Source organism: Palaemon carinicauda, chromosome 22 (assembly GCF_036898095.1).
Source record: "Palaemon carinicauda isolate YSFRI2023 chromosome 22, ASM3689809v2, whole genome shotgun sequence".
Classification (NCBI taxonomy): domain Eukaryota; kingdom Metazoa; phylum Arthropoda; class Malacostraca; order Decapoda; family Palaemonidae; genus Palaemon; species Palaemon carinicauda.
In genome coordinates this window covers 95176424-95181423 of record NC_090746.1, presented here as the reverse complement: position 1 = coordinate 95181423, position 5000 = coordinate 95176424, and the positions used below count along the sequence as shown (strand labels likewise).

The 5000-nt window shown below is 34.4% G+C and overlaps 1 protein-coding gene across 2 annotated transcripts in view; it reads right to left on the bottom strand.

Moving 5' to 3' along the window:
* Positions 1-5000, bottom strand: part of LOC137616640 (excitatory amino acid transporter-like) — a 153907-nt gene that overhangs the window by 80844 nt on the left and 68063 nt on the right. Inside the window, exon 1 of one of the 2 annotated variants that reach the window (XM_068346553.1) lies at positions 1704-2073. The exons of the other annotated variant lie outside the window; for it this stretch is intronic. The gene's annotated coding sequence lies outside the window, so the exon portion shown is untranslated. Of the gene's footprint in view, positions 1-1703; positions 2074-5000 lie in introns of those variants that run through there. 2 annotated transcript variants of the gene reach the window in all.

Genomic DNA, 5000 nt, shown 5'->3' with positions numbered 1-5000 from the left:
ACTTCACTCGGAAATTCTGCCACACCCACCCAATAGCCCTAATCTGGCTCCCTCTTTTTTTTTCCTTTTTTTTCTTTTTTTCTGTTTTTTTTTTTTTTTCCCTAAATTAAAAGAGCAATTGACAGGAACCCAGTTGCCTACAATCGACGATGCCAAACTACAGCTTTGGAGGAGTTCCTATCTTAGAGTTCTGATGTCTACAAAGATGGGCTAAAAGGCAGGAAACATCATCTGAAGAGAGAGAGAGAGAGAGAGAGAGAGAGAGAGAGAGAGAGAGAGAGAGAGAGAGAGAGGATGATATACAAACATATGTGCGTATGTGTGTGGTGTAGGCACTTACTGTAAGAATCTCTATGTATATTTATCTTCTTATTTATGACTACATATTATGTGTGTCTATGGGAATATATACAGTATACTGTACAGAGTATTCAAGTGCATATTTTCTGCATGCATTTTATTGTATACTCCTTGAAAATATTGGTTCTACGTAGTGATGTAAATACTTTTATCAAAATAAATATTCGTATTCCATAATAATCACAAAAATGGGAGCAAGACTTGCAAAATTATCATGAAACTTTTTGCTTTAGTAAAAAAAATTTCCTTGCTGGTCTATGCAATATTGCAGCACGTTTTAGTTTTTTCACGAAAACGAACTTGTCTTCAACTTCAGTTAACGGAAGATCACCATTACAGTCGCAGACTCTAAACATAATATAATATCTTCGGAAATTCTCCCAAAAATAATAATTCATACGAAAACGTGTCTTTTTTAGATATTTCTTGATTCCTTCATTCACTTATATATCTAAACATGTGGAAATATATGTAATATATATATTATATACACATAAACACATATAAATGTATATATACACACATCTATATATATATATATATATATATATATATATATATATATATATATATATATATGTGTATATATATATATATATATATATATATATATATATATATACACACGGTATATGTATATAATATATAACATACTGTATATACATATATATACATATGTATAAATGAGTGTGATTATTTGTCATGTATTTATTAATTTGTCTTTTTATAAATCTATATCCTTTTATATTCCTTTCTTTGCATTTCTAATCTAATGTCGTGGTAATAAGTAGCCTACCTATAGTCCATTTCTTTTAGCGAGTCATGTTTGCACCGACTCGCAACGATGCCCTTTTAGCTCGGAAAAGTTTCCTGATCGCTGATTGGTTGGACAAGATAATTCTAATCAATCAGCGATCAGGAAACTTTTCCGAGCAAAAAGGGCACCGCTGCGAGTCGGTACAAATATGCCTCGCTAAAAAAATTGACTATAGTACCTCTCTGACCTAGTTTATTGAACTAAAACCTCCTCAAGATTTATAAGCCACGACGGGCTAGTTGGGGAATTGTTGAATGTGTGACCTATCGTTTAAAATGTTGTAAATAAAGTTTGGGGTCTCTACAGTCAAAAGCACTATATCCTTGCTTATTCTTACTGTTAGGGAAGGATAGGTATCCTTTGAATAATTATTTATGACTACTCTGTGTCTTTTATTCTACTGATATGATATATTTTATACGGCTATGCTCATTGCCATTGAACACCAGCGTACAGAAAGCAATGGATATTTCCCTTTTCCTACTTCTGCTGCTACCTCTACAACAACCGTATTTCCAGAACTTACTTTAGATTCTAGTGACTTTTCCCATGGATAAGAAGGATAAGGCGATGATCTCTCTTCTGGCTTTTGTGAAGATGGAACAACATCAAGACATTTTCAGCTGCTTCATTTTGTACCTATGTCACTCAAGTCCATAACTGGTAGGAATTCTGATTACGAAATCTATGCGGATTCAAATTCCCTTTCCCTGAGGCTTTCAATTAAGGCCTGAACTGTTCAAGTTAGCACAGAACACATGGAGACGCTATGCCTGCTTGAGGCCAACTCCCGTTTACCCTGAGAGTGTCACATGTATGCAGCCGATTAAAACCTACGTACATATGCACAGAGTGTCATCAGTCGGTCTTCCGCATTACTGGGAATGATGTCTTTATCACCTCTCCGCCACTCACACACACACGGGTCACGACGCAGACACCTCCTACCTCTAACTTTTTGTACCAACAAATTTATTCATTGGCATCGTATTCAGCCAATCCTCCTCATGAGGGATTTCCTAGTTTCCTATCTCTCTCTCTCTCTCTCTCTCTCTCTCTCTCTCTCTCTCTCTCTCTCTCTCTCTCTCTCTCTCTCTCTCTCTCTCTCTCTTATTTGCAATCCTCCAATGGCAGTGATTATGAACTTCGCCTCCACTCCTAGTCAAAACGAGTATCGGTTATTTGAATTGTCTTTTCAATTCTTTAAAAATCTCGAGTCTGTCGTGTTCGAGCACTCACTGGAAGTAAATCCTCCTTCTAACGTCTCATGAGTTTCTTCTTTTTTTTTATCCGTGTTGAACTGACGAGTCATTTTATTCTTATAATTTCACATAACAGGCGGGAATTATAAATCTATCATTTTCCTCTATATCATCCTAACGAGGTCAAGGCTGAGAGTTGCCGAAGAGGCACTCTCTTGAATATCTCTATCTTGTAAATATGGGCAAAGTGAGCGGAAGATATTATGAGTTTTAATATTCACCCGTCAAAGGGCAGAGAAGGCATTCCACTCCCACCTTACTAGTTTGTAATTTTGCTACTATACTTTTTATCATTGCTATTGAAGAATGGATCTGAGTCTACCGTTGAAATTCCCAGAGTAATTTATTATGTTAATAATAATAATAATAATAATAATAATAATAATAATAATAATAATAATAATAATAATAATAGTAATAATAATAATAATAATAATAATAATAATACTAATAATAATATTTAGAATAAATAATAAAAATAATAAAAATAATATTAATAATAATAATAATAATAATAATAATAATAATAATAATAATAATAATAAATATAAGAACAATAATAAATAATAATAATGATAATAATAATAATAATAATAATAATAATAATAATAATAATAATAATAATAATAATAACAATAATAATAATAATAATAATAATAATAATAATAATAATAACATTGGAGATTATCAAAAGAAAAAAAAAAGAGTTGAGGGATATCCAAGGAAAATCCCAATAATTGCATAACGTACATTCCACGTCGAACTAACCAGTAGGCCTACCACGATAATTGCTTTTCATTATATTGGTCATTTTGAGTTATATGAGAGAGTATACACCTTCCAGCAAGTTTGAATGCCACCCCCCCCCCCCTTCCATCATTCTTCTCTGCACTTATCAATTCTCCTTGGCCATCTAACCCATCTTAAATCAGAGCTCTTCAAAAACCGAAGGAACTCTACCCTCCACTCCCTCCTCCAGTTGGTCATCCTTTGCCACTATATGCACAGGAGCTCTGACTTGATAGGATTTAAGTTCGATGTGCCTCAAGGGTTGAGGCCGATGGTTTCCTGCCTGGGTCAAGTGCCTACTCAGATCCCACACACAGATTTCTGGCGTACGTGTCTCCCTCCGCCTTCTCCCTCGGGCCCAGCTCCCTGACTCCCTTTCCCCTCCCTACTCCCTACTTGCTAGATACCCCACCAGGGGAACCAAGACCACCTCCCCTAAACTCCCCCCCCCCCCCCACACCCTTTTTTTTGGTCCTGATCCTACGCAAATCGAGCAATACACACCTGAAACTACATCATCTGACTTTAAAAGAGACATATAAGAAAGGGCTTATGTGAGATAGAATAATAAGAAAAATACAAGAATTGTGAAGAAACGTGAACAGTAGGGTGGTGAAAGGCAGTAAGAAGGTAAATGAAGATAGATTCAATATAAGAAATCATGAGAATGCAAAAAAAAAAAAAAAAAATGAGAAGGAAAGGACAGGATGATGACCATCTCCTTCAAAGAAAAGGAGAGAAAAAAAACACGAATTCCTCTCGAAATAAAATAGAGAAGAATGATGAAAGAGGTGTTGTAATAAGAAGAAATGTTTATAAATAAGGAGACGAAATGTTTGTAAATAAAGAGAAATGTTTGTAAAAAAAAAAAAAAAAAGAGAAATGTCTGTAAATAGGGACAAATTTTTTTGTTAATATATAGACAAAATGTTTGGAAATAAAGAGAATTTTTTTTAAATAAAGAGACGAAATATTTGTTAATATAAAGACGAAATGTTTGGAAATAAGGAGTAATTTATTTTAATAAACAGTACAATTTTTGTAAATATACAGCAGCGACGAAATCTTTGGAAATAAAGAGACGAAATATTTGTGAATGAGAGTTTTTTTTTTTAAATAAAGAGACAAAATTTTTGAAAATAGAGACAAAATGTTTGGAAATAAAGTTAAGAATTTTTTTTGTAAATAAAGAGAAGATATTTTAGTTAATAAAGAGGCGAATTTTTTATGAATGAAGAGACGAAATGTTTGTGAATAAAGAGATGAATTTCTTTTGTAAATAAAAAGACGAAATGTTTGTTAATATAGAGTCGAAATGTTTGGAAATAAAGAGAAGAATTTTTTGTAAAAATATATTTTAGTTAAACCGAGCCACTGAGGCGGGGGGGGGGGGCAAACCAGCCTCAAATTGCTGCCGGTCCCAAACCCCGGGTAAATGGGGAAGGTTGGCGGCAGGAAAGGCATCCGGCCATGAAAAATTAGCCAAAACAACTAAGGTCAGTGAGTATAATCAGAATGAAATTAATGCTTGAGCATTTCTCTTAGGCGACACGTTGGAACCTCGCCTGATCTCTCCGAAAAATCGGGCGAGGTCCCACCGTCCCAGCGCGTCACCTAAGGGGATATTAACCGGTGATGAAGTGTGGGACAGAGGTAGATGGAGAAAGCTGACCAGAAACATCGACCCCACATAGAAGTGGGAAAAGAAGAAGAAGAAGAAGAAGAAGAAGAAGAAGAAGATATTTTAGTTGATAAAGAGACGATTTTTTATG